This window comes from Mytilus galloprovincialis, chromosome 12 (genome assembly GCF_965363235.1).
Source record: "Mytilus galloprovincialis chromosome 12, xbMytGall1.hap1.1, whole genome shotgun sequence".
Classification (NCBI taxonomy): Eukaryota; Metazoa; Mollusca; class Bivalvia; order Mytilida; family Mytilidae; genus Mytilus; species Mytilus galloprovincialis.
This window is the reverse complement of record NC_134849.1, coordinates 77,772,900-77,789,708: the sequence shown is the minus strand read 5'-3', so window position 1 is coordinate 77,789,708 and position 16,809 is coordinate 77,772,900. Positions and strand designations below refer to the sequence as shown.

Sequence of the window (16,809 nt, the reverse complement as noted above, 5' to 3'; positions counted from 1 at the left end):
CTTAGTGTAATATTTCTATGTTCCCCTAACAGAACACTTCAATGGTGAAATTGGCATATTTCACTTGAAGACCATTTAATATAAAATCCTCAAAGAAACATTGTATTCAATGTTAAGTTGATGTGTTGTCCTATATGCAAATTTATATATGTTCCTCCCAATATTGTTTCGCTAAATAATAATTTTATTAGGTGTTCCACATGGAATATTTCACTAAATGATGTATTCGTGGTTTCGTCCTTGAATCAAAGTACCTAGTATGCTTATTTTTAGACTGGACTTTAAGTACACGTATTGACGACTAATAAACCCATGCTGATCTTAAGGTGCACAGTTATCTTTGATTTCAAAACCTTTCTGTTTGAACCCGTCTTTGTTTTCTTGATACATTACACTTACAATAAACGAAATTTAACTTTTCAACTTATTAACCAAAATCGAGTGATGTTATGGTGGGAGAGGACTGACATGTAAGAATGGTGTACCAAAGATTAACATAGATATAAAATAACTACTGGAAGAAGTCCATAATTAATAATAAATTACGTCTTGTTGCATAGAGCAGCTTTGATACTATAGTTTATAAAAAAAATATTACATGTAATTAGTCACTTGATATAAACAAGCTTCAATCGATTTATATATACTAGTCAACAAAGGAAACGATTTGATTGGACTCCAGTGGCAAATAGTTCATGAATGGTTCCGGACGAACACAAGAAACAATACAAGGCAATGTATATCATTAAATTGAATACACTGTAATAAGGAAAATAATAGGCCAATTGGTCCTATATTTACAAAGTGTTATGTTCTTATTAAAACTATTGAAGACAAATACGCGATTTCTGTTGTTGCAATAATTGATATTTCAAAAATCTTATTTTCACCAAAAAAATTCATGAATCGATTTTGAACTGAAAACTTCCAACTTAATCAAAGTACTGAAGTACTAAACATCGGATGACTCAAGTTCTTGTGGATGGTCAAAAGCAGATGTCACAGAAAAAGATCACACCTCTGTACATTTGCTATACCTGAAACTGAGTTTAATGTACAGAGTATTTTTTTTTCTGAGACAAGTTCTTGCGTGGATGATGAATAAATTACAGGAAATTCAACCGCACCGTAATAACTATGATATTGTTGAGATACAAATCAGTTTACTTGGGACTATTATACTAATATGGGGACGAAGTCCCCAATAACAGTAGAAAATTCAATAAAAAAAAAATTCGGGAAAATTTCCCGAATTTTTCATTGTATACTAATGAACTCTAAATCGTTCAAATTTTTTTTGTCGTGTTTTGAAATCCCGGACCGGCGCAGAAATGTACAATGTACTTCCTTTTTCCGGTCTCGTTTGTATGAAACTTTGAGTAAAATATATATTTATCAGTCTAGTATAAAAATAGGAAGGAACGCGCAATACCAATTTCATTTTACATAATTCCTTGATATGAAAAAACGTTACCTGATGATAGCGTTTCTTTGTTTACATTGTATATGACGTCATAATTTAAATAACGTCATAACTAAAATCCCTAACAACAGAACCAAAATCGGAAACGTTACGGTATTTCCGTTTCTTTTTTTTTGAACAAATATTTAAGTTACAAAATAATAATTCATACAGACTTCGTCCCCATTTACAGGTAATGCCTGCCTCATATTATAATAAACGTCACAGAGTATGTACTGGTTTGTTGTTATTTTATTATTAATATAACAGTTACATGTACAGTCCTTGGATGGTGTAAACTTCCCACTAACACCATACACCATTACACCATACACCTTACAGCATTACACCATACATCTTGTACCATTACACCATACACGTTACACCTTTGCACCATACACCTTACACATTACACCATGCACCATTCCCCATTCTATCTACACGATCCGAAATTACCCATAATGCAATTAAATTTCAAATATTAAGATTATTATTATTGAGTATGTTTACAACTCGAAAAAATAAAATAAAAAGAAATTCGTTTCAACCAATGAGATGTCGTACACCTTCATTCACACCATTCCCGATCGCTAGTTACACAATCACACCATTCCTCAAACACCATTACACCATTCCCCTTACACCATACACCACAGCACCATACACCACAGCACCATACACCTTACACCATTACACCATTATACCAGTACACTATACAATTTTTTCGAAAGTTAACACCATCCAAGGGCTGTATATATAATTTCCACATTATTGTCCCAAGTCAGGAGCCTGTAATTCAGTGGTTGTCGTTTGTTCAAGTGTTACAAATTTGTTTTTCGTTCATTTTTTAAACATAAATAAGGCCGTTAGTTTTCTCGTTTGAATTGTTTTACATTGTCTTATCGGGGCCTTTTATAGCTGACTACGCGGTATGGGCTTTGCTCATTGTTGAAGGCCTTACGGTGACCTATAGTTGTTAATGTTTGTGTCATTTTGGTCTTTTGTGGATAGTTGTCTCATTGGCAATCATACCATGCACATCTTCTTTTTTTTATATTTCATCCATTTGTATATCAATATATTCTACTATGCTTTTAATAGTGCAGTGTAAGTGCATGGTGGACACTCTTTTGTAAGAAATTTTTTCAAGTGTTACAAATTTGTTTTTCGTTCATTTTTTTAACATAAATAAGGTCGTTTGTTTTCTCGTTTGAATTGTTTTACATTGTCTTATCGGGGCCTTTTATAGCTGACTACGCGGTATGGGCTTTGCTCATTGTTGAAGGCCTTACGGTGACCTATAGTTGTTAATGTTTGTGTCATTTTGGTCTTTTGTGGATAGTTGTCTCATTGGCAATCATACCATGCACATCTTCTTTTTTTATATTTCATCCATTTGTATATCAATATATTCTACTATGCTTTTAATAGTGCAGTGTAAGTGCATGGTGGACACTCTTTTGTAAGAAATCGATTTTTCTGAAAGATTAGATATGAAAAGCCATTCATATTTTCCCGCAAAAAAATACAGAGTTACCGGTCCTTATCGGGAGTGTCGTAAAACGTTTTTGAGATATTCTTCCGCAAGCTTTAACACAATTTACAACTTCAAACGTTTAATGTTTTGCATGTTATTTTCTGTAATAAAGCACTAGCATGAATTTTATTAAATGGCGTGCATATATATTTCCAATTTCCTTACTATTTCCTATACCTTTCCTAAGATTATAAATATAAGGCGATGTTGTATGATTGCCAATGAGACAATTTTCCACCAAAGTTCATATTTAGTAGATGTTAGCAATAAGAGGTAACGGTACGACTTTCAACAATGACAAAAGCCGATACCTTAAAGTCGATTATGAAAGGCCAAGACATAAATAAAAAGTGAAACAAATAAATTGAGAAAAATAACGGCATAATTCACAAATCAATTGGGAAAAACAAAAATAAATGACATGAACCATTACAACCACTAAATTGCAGGTTCTATACAAAAGACAGGCGCATACATAATGTGGCGGGTTTAAACATGTTTGTGAGCGCTCAACCTTCTAACATATGAACAAACTATAGAAGCCAGTTGAAAATGGCTTGTCTCATCAGATCGATACAAACAGAAAAAAAACTAACTAAAACATAGACCGGACGTGACAGAGTATTTATACATCTCTTACAACAAAATATAAAAAGTAGAGACCTAAGACTATATATATTGATGTTTCAACTCATGATGGGGTTCAACTTGATTTCTTAGACTTAGCCTTTTGAATATATGTTTAGGCTACAACAGTGAAATAATGGAAGAAATAAATGTCTAAAAAAACCGAATGATATAAACATACAACAAAAGTGCCTAACTATATAAGTTTAACATAGAAAAGTATACGACGTATAATTGATTTTAAGACTGAGAAATATTTTCCAGTTAACAAACATATATACATAAGTACGTGTACGTACAATTGAAATTAAAATGAGATTTATAGAATAAATTATCGAAGAATCCAAAAAGAAAAATATTCAACGAGTGACCGAACAACACATGAATTTGCTAATGCGCGCAGCCTATTTGAATTCTTTGATTCGTTATTCTTTTTATTACATTGGCAAATGGCTTTTTTTTTTAAGTAAAAAGGGTAAGAAACTAACATGTATATCTAAATGAGATTTAAATTTCACACACATTATTTGATAAGAAGATACCAAGTCAATAGCTGATAAAGAAATTAAGAAAACAAATGGCACACATACAGGTGAACTCGTTTGGACCCTGCAAGATGATTGACCAAAAGGAAAAATGTAAATCCTATAATGCACTGGTCATTAGTCATTTCTCTGCATGTCTTCTGCCATAATCATAACAGACTAAATGCACTGATCCAGGGTTTGGTGTTTGAAGGCTCTACCAATGTTGGGAGTTAAAGAACCATATTTTACCCCAAAAAAATGGATGTAGTCTAATCTATGAAATATATTCATTTCTTAAAAAAAAAGGGGGGTGGGGTAAAATTGAAGAAAAGAAAATAATAAGCAACTGCGCATCCAATTTAGGATTTCAAGCATGTCAGTCATTGTGATTACAATTTCTAAAACATATCATTTATTCATTTTTTTTTTCTAATATATTTTTCGGTGTTAAAGAAGTTATCTTGTCCTCCCCTGAGTGCTCCGTATAAAAACATTTTGGGGGGAAAACACAGATACATTGGATTTGACAGTTTGACACCACCATTTATTTGTTTTCATGCTGCTACTCGTTACTCGACACGTTACTAGGATAACCTTGGGGTGATATGTATAAAACTACTTATCCGAAGGACGGATTTTTTTCTACATGTCCTACGATAAATAAATAATACGATAAGATCTGTCCTACTAAAAAGCGCTTTGGAACGCCCGAGAGCGCCCGAGAAAAGAAAAAGCGCCCGAGGAAGAAAAAAAGGCCCGGGAGAATAAGTGATTTCCTGAATGAAAAAAAAAACATTGCGTGTTTCACCCGTATAAATGGGGGATATTAACGATGCTAAATCTAAAGTGTTTAGATAGTGTTATTGCACTTTTACATTTTAGATTTAAAAATTGTATATAAGTTGGTAAATATAAGTATATAGAAGAATCATGAACGATATTGTCCTCGATCAAAACGTATATTTAGTTAGTTTAAAAAAATTCAGTTCCCGAGGTCTAATATTCGCAACTGCATGGTGAACACTTGTTAAATTACTTTTACCGTTCTTAAATAATGTGCAACTCTTTTAATTTTATAAAATTAATATTTATCTGGGAAATTTGAGAAACGTATCTGTCGGTGTTTAACGATTTATAAATCTTCAGCATAAACTGTGATCCAGTATTAGCTTTTCGAAATAGTATTCATATATTATTGTTAAAATTGAAACATTCATCTCTATATATTTTCCCCGGGCGCTATTTTTTTTTCCACGGGCGCCTTTTCTTCATCCGGGCGCTCCCGACGCTTTTTAGTAGGACCCGATTAGATATCTTAACTTAAATAGTTTTAAATTATTGAAAAACAATAGTTAATAGTTTTAAATAGTTTTAAGGAGTATGATTGAATTTAAGTAGAGTAGAACTCGTTTTTATAGTTTTACTTATAATTTTGCAAGTTAAATTAATCTAATCGTTATTTTTCAGTACAATATGAATTATGTTGAAACAAAGTTACAATTTCTTTTAAAAATAACAGTATTTTTTAAATAGTTTATTACAGTGTAGAAAGTTGAACGTTAATCTTTACGGGATTCCTAAATGTTATGACACCTTCAGTAGGTCAGTCTAGTCATTAAGAGTTCAAATAATAGTCGTCTGCAAATACAGCTGGTGGATATTTAATTACATTGTTTTTATCATCTCTGGGAATCAGGTTAACTTAGTGTGAAATTTTCTGTCTAATGTTGCAGACGTAAACAGTTCGCTTTTATTACAGCGAAAACAATGTTGTGAAATTATAATAAATGTTGTAAATATTGAATAAAAAAAATTAGTTATAAGAAAACATTCGATGTCACTGCTTTAGAGGAGATGATACTTTTGCAAATTTAAACGTGAAATTACAAAAAATCCTAATGCAATTGTTATAAAATATATCATATAACAAATACTATGAGAAAAATATAAAAATATTCATAACTGTCATACAAGCGCGGAATATAGTTTCAATTGGGAGATATATTCTCCGTAACACATGCGAATATCAACCAGAATACAGGTGCGCCTATACATGCGATTTCTTTATAATAAATAACTAGAGGCTCTAAAGTACGAAGCCCTGTTGGTCTCACACAGATTATAAAGTGTCTTTTAAAGTCCTGCACTGATGATGTGTAAAGTCTAGCGCTGGAGATATAGAGTCTAGCGATAGAGATGTAAAGTCTAGCGCTGGATATGTAAAGTTCAGCGCTGAAGATGTAATGTCTAGCGCTGGAGATGTAAAGTCCAGCGCTGGAGATCTAAAGTCTAGCGCTGAATATGTAAAGTCAAGCGCTGAAGATGTAAAGTCTAGCGCTGGGAATGTAAAGTCTAGCACTGGAGATGTGTAAAATCTAGCGCTGGAGATATGCAAAGTCTAGCGCTGGAGATGTAAAGTCAAGCGCTGCAGATGTAAAACCAAGCGTTGGAGATGTAAAGTCTAGCGCTGAAGATGTACTATCAAGCGCTTGAGATGTAAAGTTAAGCGCTGGAGATCTAGATGTAAAGTCAAGCGCTGGAGATATAAAGTATAGCGCTGGAGATGTAAAGTCAAGCGCTGGAAATGTAGACTCCAGCGCTGGAGATGTAAAGTCCAGCGCTGGAGATCTAAAGTCTAGAGCTGGATATGTAAAGTCAAGCGCTGTAGATGTAAAGTCTAGCGTTGGGGATGTAAAGTCTAGCGCTGGAGATGTGTAATATCTAGCGCTAGAGATATGCAAAGTCTAGCGCTCAAGATGTAAAGTTAAGCGCTGGAGATGTAAAATCAAGCGCTGGAGATGTAAAGTTAAGCGCTGGAGATCTAGATGTAAAGTCAAGCGCTGGAGATATAAAGTCTAGCGCTTGAGATGTAAAGTCAAGCGCTGGAAATGTAAAGTCCAGCGCTGAAGATATAATAAAATTAACGGTATCAATTTTCTTGCACCAGATGCGCATTTCGACAATACATGTCTCTTCAGTGATGCTCGTGGCCAAAATATTTGAAATCCAAAGCTTATAAAAAAGATGAAGAGCTATAACCCAAAAGGTCCAAAAATTATAGCCAAATCTGTGAAAGGAATCAGAGCTTTGCATGAGGGAGATACATTCCTTAATTTATAACAATTTCTATCATTTTGTAATAGCAAATTTTAATAACACATAAAAAATCCGTATTTTAATGCCAGTACCGAAGTACTGGCTATTGGGCTAGTGATACCCTCGGGGACTAATAGTCCATCACCAGAGGCATCGACCCAGTGGTAGAAATAAAATTAACGGTATCAATTTTCTTGCACCAGATGCGCAATTCGACAATACATGTCTCTTCAGTGATGCTCGTGGCCAAAATATTTGAAATCCAAAGCTTATAAAAAAAAGATGAAGAGCTATAATACAAAAGGTCCAAAAAGTATAGCCAAATCCGTATAAAGTGTAGCACTGAAGATGTAAATTCAAGCGCTGTAGATGTAAAGTCTATCGCTAGAAATGTAAAATCGTGTTTTATAGTGTGTTGCAAATAAGGATGCAAGAAAAGCCTCGGTCACATCTTACCGGATATCTCGAACGCACGCCTAACGGAAAACCTTTTTTCCATCCGTTCATGTCCGTTAGACGTCCGTTCTTATTCGTAAGACGTCCGTCCATATCCGTTGCATGTCCGTTAAGCGTACGTTTTATCCGTCGACGTCCGTTCTGTCCGGTCGAAAATTTTTAGCATATTCAAAACGTTGAACGGACGTCCAACGGATAAAATGTCCGTTGAACGTCCGTTAGGCGTCCATTTTGTACGGTACTCGTCCGTTTCGTTTCCATTTTGTATACGTTACGTGTCCGTTATACATCTGTTGGTGGTCTGGATGACAAACTCACCAACGGACTTCTACCGGACGCCCAGTAAACAATCCAACGTCGACATTACGTTGTGACAACGTAATACTATCGTTGTGACAACGTAGTAAAATTACGTTGGTACAACGTAATTTTGTGAACTCCAAGGCACGTGCTGACAACCATCCACACAACGTTGGCACAACGTAATTTGTGACGTAATTTATTACCATCATAAAACGTTGTAACAACGTCACAGCACAACTATAAATGTCCCTTGTCCTCATTTAATTGATAGAATCAATGCAATTCCATTGAAGAAGTATGTAAACAGGGTCTTTATTTTTTCTTTTGACCCGTTTTAAGTTGTAAATTTTTCTATGTGGGAAAGATGGACAATTGTTTATATGTACTCTATTTCCAAACTGCCAGCTGTATATGAAATTGTCAAAAAGTTGGTTTTTATTAATCTTTGGCAGGTTTCAGTGTGAAATGTATAAATGTCTAGTTTTCGCAAAAATAGTTGTTTAAGGTTTATAAAGTCTTAAGTTTTTAACTTTTGCAATACTGAAGTACAAGAATTACACATTTCCATTTAACAAATTTGCAACTTTTCTTTCTTTTAACACATAATACTTTTCAAAAAAAGAAATTTTGTATGATGGCCAATAAGACAACCCTCTATCCTAAAATCAAATATTGATGATATTAGCAATTATAGGTACATGTACAGCCTTCAACATGACATCTTGGTAAGTGCTTCAAATTCTGAATGTTTAGTGTTTCAGTGGCCTAGAACTCAGATTTCACTATGATGGCGGAAATTCTAGAATGAAGGTTTCACTTTGACGACGGAAAACCATTTTTAATGAACTATTCAGAAATACAACAAACTACCATATTTACCTTAATATTTACTGAAAATGCATTCAGCTGGATTCACTACACGATTACAAGCTAGGAAAATCGGCCCAAAATCTGACTGTCTAATTTATAAATATATATATTCTACACAATTCATACACACTTCTAAAAATATCCCAAATGAAGAAAATACCTGAAATTCAATTCAACTAACTATTGCTTTTTTCCTTTGACCAACTAGAGAGAGTATAAAAAAGAAGATGTGGTATGATTGCCAATGAGACAACTGTCCACAAGAGACCAAAACCTATCCAAAAGTTTAGACTTCTTTTTTCTTACAATGTACATGTAGCTACATGAACCAATAAAAAAATAATAGTTTGTTTCTGAATTTTTAATTTTTATTCCAATTTTTAGTCTTGTGTTGGTTGTATACATTGTACATGTCATTCCAAATGTTGGTTTTCTGCCCTCTAATCAGCTGGGCAATTTGCACAATTGTTTCTGCATACACGTAGTTGGTATTGGTAATGTTTTCTACTCTAGCTCAGTCAATATAGTACACTGGATATGTAGGATGGCTTGTTTCGAAGCTAAGACATTTTCACATATATGTGGTTAAATTTTCGGAATACGAAGTGCGATTTTTTTTCACACAACAATTTCTTTGAAAATTTAAAACTTTGAATACATTGAAAAACTCCATAGTTTTTACATATTTATACTATGATACTCTACTTTCCAGATCAACACAAATGGTAAAACTCAGTCACTTGTTAAAAATGAAACATGTTCAATATCACTACAGAGACAATTTTTGTTTACACACACTTTTGTGTTCCTCATTTGATGGCGCTTTAGTTCCTCATTTGGAGGTGCATTAGGAATATTGACCCAGCTGGTCTTGTGTTGGTTTCAGATCTCTGAAAAAAAAATCATAAATTATAAAATACAAAAAAATAAATTGATCCCAACTTATGAATTACAGCAGTTCTTAAAAATTATCCTGTGTTTACACATAATCAATATTTTTTCTATTGCTGGTCCTATAATAAACTGCAGATTCATAATTATGTTATGTTGTTACTGAGATGTTTGTATCTTTGCCAATTATACACATTTTGATGATGTATGTTAGAAATTTAACACAATTTCAACAGTATATAATTATTCATAACTTATGATTAACCTTCGTTCTTATTTAAAAAATAAATTTGTTGTTAAATTGAACATGTGTTAATGAAATTATGTCTGTTCCAGAAAATACTATGTCCGCCCCTAAGGGACAGCCCTAAGTCCTTTAAAAAAAAAAAATCCCAGCACCGACAGAATTAAAAATTAATAAGAACAACACTTCCTTTGCATTTTGGTATTTCATACACAACCACCCCCAAATAAAATTTAAGAAAAGAGCTTTCCCTGGGGGAGAGGGGACATAATATTTTCTGGAGCAACCAGTGGTTATTCTACAAATAATAATGAGTCCAAATAATTAATAAAGGAAGTTTGGTTTCACAATATTGTCATTTTCAATTAATTTAAGATATGCAAAGGATTCTACCTTAATAAATTTAGCATGTACATCGATACAACAAGACCTCATAGCATATGCCAATGAACGCAATCTATAAAATCAACAAAGTATAATTTGATAAATGAAATTAATATAAGAAGAATGTGTCCATGAGCCACAAATGATCTTATCAAACTTAATTTAAAGGACATATCTAGAGAACAGTAAAGCAGATGCTCTCCAAATTCAAACTCTGCGTTTTATGATAATAAGCGTTGTGTATTGGTTGCATAACATGTGGTTTAGGCAAACGTTAGATAACAGAATCCAATTTTGAGTTCAATGTACATGTATGTACGTACAGTACAAGAGTTAAACTATATCACTCAGTTAAGGAGGACAGAAAAAGAGCTGATCAACTGAAGTTTACCTTTTTAAAATCTTGGTCCAAATTCTTGAGCTGGTGCATGCTTAACTGTTACATGGTTACTGCAATGATTTCCTCAACCTCAGACACATTGGATCTGTGGATTTATATACAAGACTCTGGAAAAAAAATTAAAAATACGTTCAATTATCTTTTATATTCTTCTGTCTGTTTCATATAAAAAAAACTCATTACAAGAGACCAAAATGACACAGAAATTAACATTTATAGGTAACCGTACTGCCTTCAACAATGAGCAAAGCCCATACCGCATAGCCAGCTATGAAAGGCCCGAAATGACAATGTGAAACAATTCAAACGAGAAAATTCACCGCCTTATTTATATAAAAAAAAAATGTTAGTCCAACAAATCTTTAGGAGAACAAAGTGACAAATTTAAATGCATTCCAAAATTCATATGTTTTATGATTGATTACAACATGGTTTCTGATCACATATTTAGTGATTGTACATGTAGCTCGTTATTGATAAACATGTAGATTTCATATTATAAATTGTACAGCAAAAAAGATGTCCCTATGTACTGTTTTAACATCTGTAAACTGGGTTGTACCCTGAAAACAAGAAAATTTTACCCAACTTTCAAGGCTAGATCCTAGTCTAAATCATTGTTTATTCATGAAATGCACATTTATACCCCTGGGGGTTGAAGGCATATACAAACAATACAATACAATATACACAATGAAAAAATGAACATATTAAACATCATATATAAATGATAAAACAGTAATATTTATGCAGGCGTTGTGTCCACTCCCCTCAGTGCAAATGACTTTTTAATGAACGGAACAGTAAGCTGCATAATATCAAATGAAGATAGAATTAATTGTAATCTATCTGTTTCAGACAATGTAAAGTATTCAGGACATATATTGATTATATCTTTTTCAAGCTGATTACGTAAAGATTTATTAATTTTACATTTTAAGAAAAAGTGGGTTTCATCTTCAACCGCATTTATATTACAATGTTTACATATTCTATTTTCTCTTTGAATTCTTTTATATCTACCCCTCTCTATTTCCAAGAAATGGTCACTTACCCGCATTTTACATAATAATTTTCTATTTTCAAAACTATTTTTAGAAATGTATTTGTCTATTTGACACTTTCAAGACTTGGAAGGCTGTTTTTTTATTTTTTTCTGGGACGCCTTCCTACAACGACCTAATCCTATTACGACAACCGTGATGGCTATCTTAATTTTTTTCTGTGACGCCTATATTTTACAACATCTTTATTGGCACAATTGTCTATTTCCATGTCAGACCCAGTGATACAATGATTGATCGTTTGTTGCTCAACATCCAGTGGCAAGTATTTCAAGCATGCTAGCGACGACCCCCAGAGATATATGCAGCATTATCATTAATAGGCCGGGTTGGTAATATGCCAAGTTTGAAATGTGCGGAGTTTGTAATGGAACCAAATATCTAAAGTGCTGAGATGTTTAGCTTCACATTTTCTGATATTGATAACATGGATAAGACTTTTATGCTTCAATGATTATCAAAAAATAACAGAGCAGACACTTGTAGCCTTAATATATAGGGATAGTAGCTCTTGTCACAGATAGAAAATAAGTACTTGTGGCTGTGCACCCCTCCCCCTTTTTTTTTACTTTCTACAGTTTTTACTTATTTTTAATTGCATATATCTTCAGAAACAACACAAGTTAATCAAGAAATTTGATAAATGGATTCAAATAACACACATCATGGCTAAAATATCTTGTATCAGTGCAATATATTGACAGTATAAGAAAAAGTATCATATTTCAACACGATCATGTATAACCGACTTGAAAGAGGCGCCCAACACGGTAACAGCTGTTTTATTTTCATCAATCAAACTTGTTTTTATCATGGAGAACCTATTTGGTGTAATGTGCAATCATTATTTTACCCTTTTCTTTGTTTTGGAATCTGGATCAAGCTAAATTTCCACTGCCAATTCCTCACTGTTTTCAAAAATCAAGCGGCAAAAGTGCGCATGTTCAGACTTTTCATAGGATGCAGTGGTAAAACCCGAGTACTGCTGAACGTTACACTAATCAAATCGTGAAAAACGATTATGAAATCCAAGTGATAAATGATGACAAAATTTTAATGATATAATAAACAATAAATATTCATATAAAATACATATGTTAGAACATTAAAATTGGATTTGTAATATTTTCTTTGACATCTTGATGCAAATTATGTCTGCGGGAAAAAAGGGGGATTTTTTTTTTTAAATCGAAAAAATCGTAAATATATTCTAGTGAAGGTGAATGTTTGATATATCCAGGAATACTCATTATGACATAACCCAAAAATTCGTCCCATAAAACCAGATTTTTACAATGTATTCACTACGTTCTTATAATGTCGATACGACGTAACAAAATGTTACGTCGGATTATGACAGTTATAAGCACGTTGTCACAACGTAATAAAATGTTACGTCCTGACAAGGTACTAAATTTACGTGAATCCGACGTAATTTCATAACGTCGTCTGTACGTCTGCATCCAACGTTGGATTTTTACGTTCCCACAACGTTGGTACGACGTAAACTCACGACATGACGTTCAGACGACCATTAACCGACGTCGGGAGTACGTCGTGTGTTTACTGGGCGTATAACGGATAAAACGGATGTTGAACGAATGAGATCGGACTTCTACCGGACGTATAACGGATAAAACGGATGATCAACGGATCTGAAACGGATATATGCCAATTGAAATTTTCGTCAGAAATGCCAATTATTGGTATGTCAGATTTCTTAAGGTTCATGAATTCTTATTATTCATAATCAACCTTAAAGTAAGGGCGATTCTTCACAATCAAGCAGCTCTTATTTCAGACGCTGACCTTATGCGGTATTTTGAAGAATAAACCAAAAACAGTTACACCTAAACATTTTGAATATTTATGCGATGTACATGTATTATTATTGTTGCCTTTTATTTTTCCGTATATATTGTCCATCCGTTTTATCCGGTACGCTTCCGTTAGGTGTGCGTTTTATGCGGTACTCTTCCGTTGGATGTACGTTCGACATCCGTTCTGTCCGGTACGTTTCCGTTTCTCGTACTTTGCATATCCGGTATGTGTCCGTAAGGCATCTGTTACACGTCCGCTGTATTCGGTCAGTACATCAACGGACTCCCAACGGATAACAATTCTGTCAACGGACAACTTTTATTTTCATTCGTTAGACGTCCGTTCGTGCTTCGGTCACACCTTACCGGATAGCACGAACGGACGCCTAACGGATGAAAAAAAAAGATGTCCGGACAGAACGGATGTCCAATGTATATACGGATGGTATGCTGCTTTCACGAAAAAATACTTTGGGTAGCACTTTACCAAAGAGAATAAGCCTTCTGCAAATCTCTTCGATCATAAGCTTAAGTTTTATAAAAATGTCCATGAACCAGAGTTTGAATGGTGTCGAAACTTGTATATTGACTGCTTTATTTGAATGAACGAATCAGTACATTGCTTTAAAATTAATGCACTTATATAATAGAATCGAAGAGTACATCGATAGAGTATGGTTATTAAATTGGGTATGTTGTAAAGGTTAGATGAAATTGTCTACGTTTTTTTATTCTTCTGTAATGTTTACTGTTTTCAGAGTGTTTTTTTGTTTTCTTTTTTAGCCATGGCTTAGTCAGTTTATTTTCGACTTGTGGGTTTTTATGTCCTCTGGGTATCCTTTGCCTGTTTTTAGTTATGATTTTTTTTTAAAGTAAATGAAATAGCGGTTAAATTGTTACCTATGTCAAATTCAAAACATTGCCAGTGTTTATCTTATGAAAGCACCAAATGTTGGACATGTCTACCGAAACAAAAACATATTCCAAAAAAATCGTTATCACAATATGATCGATTTTTTAATATCTTGATGCATTATAAGCATTTCCAAAATTATTTGATTTCATAATATTAATCCACACATTATGCTATCTTATAATATTATTGATTTTTATAATGTATCTTAAATTATGGTGTACCATAATATTCGTTATGGTGTAATGTAACTAGCACTTTACCAAAGAAAATAAGCCTTCTTCAAAACTCTTCAATCATTAGCTTTAGTTTTTCAAAGATGACGAGAGTTTGAATGGTGTCGATAGAGTATGTTTATTAAATGTGGTATTTTGTAGATGATAAATGATAGTTATGGATTAACCGTTTTACAGATGATATCGGATATGTTCCTTATTTCATAACTAAAATCCCCTTTCCTTTTCACGTATATGACATATCGAATTAAAGTATTTACCGGGTTTGTAATAACATGAGCAACACGACGGGTGCCACATGTGGATCAGGATCAGCATACCCTTCCGGAGCACCTGATATCATCCACAGTTTTCGTTGGGGTTCGTGTTGCTCAATTTTTACCTTTCTGTGTTGTGTATTGGGTTCTATTATTTGAATGTTTGTCTTTTCTTTTTTAGCCATAGCCTTGTCAGTTTATTTTCGATCTATAAGTTTGACTGTCCCTCTGGAATCTGTCGCCCATCTTTCACAGAGAGTGGTTATATTGTTTTAGTATTTTGTAAGCGCGACATTTTTGTAAACTTAATAGGAAGTAACATTCATATATGTAATATATTATTGTATTAGTTTAAAGCAATTCAATGGGACGTCATATATCTTATATGAATTTACTCGTCTAAACTTAAATTGGAGAAAAACAGCTTCCTTACGACAAATCACGATAATACCATATCAACCCGGCTTTTTACTAGTCTTAAATGTTGACCAGGATTCAAGTCTTGCTAGTTCACAAAGTGTCAGTCTGTTGTCTGCTCTCTGGCTGGAGTGTTGTCTCTTTTACATATATTCCCTATTTCGATCTCAATTTTATGTAATTAGACATGACGTCCTACTCGGACATATTATTGTGAATCCGGAGCAATAAGTCATTACTCTCAATAAAAACATACTACTTAATTCGGAAATTAAGGAATACAGGTGTTATAGTTTTAGAATATTAGCCGAGATAATAGAACAATTTTTAAACCTTTATACAACATTTCTCGTAGCTTTTATATTATATTTTATTGTTTGAATCAAGTGATTGATATTTGTTTGGAGTGTTCAAATCTCTATATTATAAATATTTAATATATTTATTTATATTATTCTATATTATATTTTGACTAACAAACTTCGTGTTTTGACTAGTATAATGTGCAAAGAAGTCAACGAATAAATTTGGATAAATAGAAATAGATTTTTTTTTTTTTTCGATTTTAATATTATATATTAACAAACAAAAATAAAAGTCTATTATAAATGTCGTCATGCATAAGTCATCATCCACATTTCATACAGTACTTATATATTTATTTCCAAAAGATTATTTTGACAGGTTGCACTCCCATTAGTATGTTGTGATATAATTTCAACTAGGCATTAATATTATGAGTTCATTCTCCAATGTGTATAAATTTTCATATCAAACGTAAATTATGTCATCTGTTTCTTACCAATTAATCATACTGCTGAACTAAATAATATTGTATTACATGACCTTGCTTCGCTTTGAAATAGTTTAATATTTACAATTTATTTCTTCTGCTGTTTTTATACTTGTATATAAATTAATTTTGTGGTTCTCAAGAACCAATATGTTATCTTAATTTTTTAAGAATTTTTTTTCTGCAGATATATAGAAGTCAAATGGACAATAACTGAATTTTGATATGCAACGTGTTATGTAGGAAAATAACAATCATACATGTCATAGTGCTGTTTTAAATACTCAGGTGTATCTATCATCAAATATTGACCGACGTCGAAATAAATATGTATTGGTAATACATCAAAATGAATATCTAATTTCTACCTGCCTATGTTTATAGATTATGATTTTTTTTTAAATTCTGTCTTGATGTCTCGATTTTTATTCTAAGATGTAATTTTTATTTACATGTAAGACAACACAAGAGACTTTTCTTTTACAGACACAATTTTAATTTTAAAGGATTTT

General features: G+C 32.9%; 1 protein-coding gene across 1 annotated transcript in view; it reads left to right on the top strand.

The window, feature by feature from the left end:
* The window catches only part of LOC143054917 (uncharacterized), a 91,873-nt gene that overhangs the window by 26,726 nt on the left and 48,338 nt on the right, over nt 1–16,809 (top strand). The gene's annotated exons all lie outside the window — the stretch shown is intronic.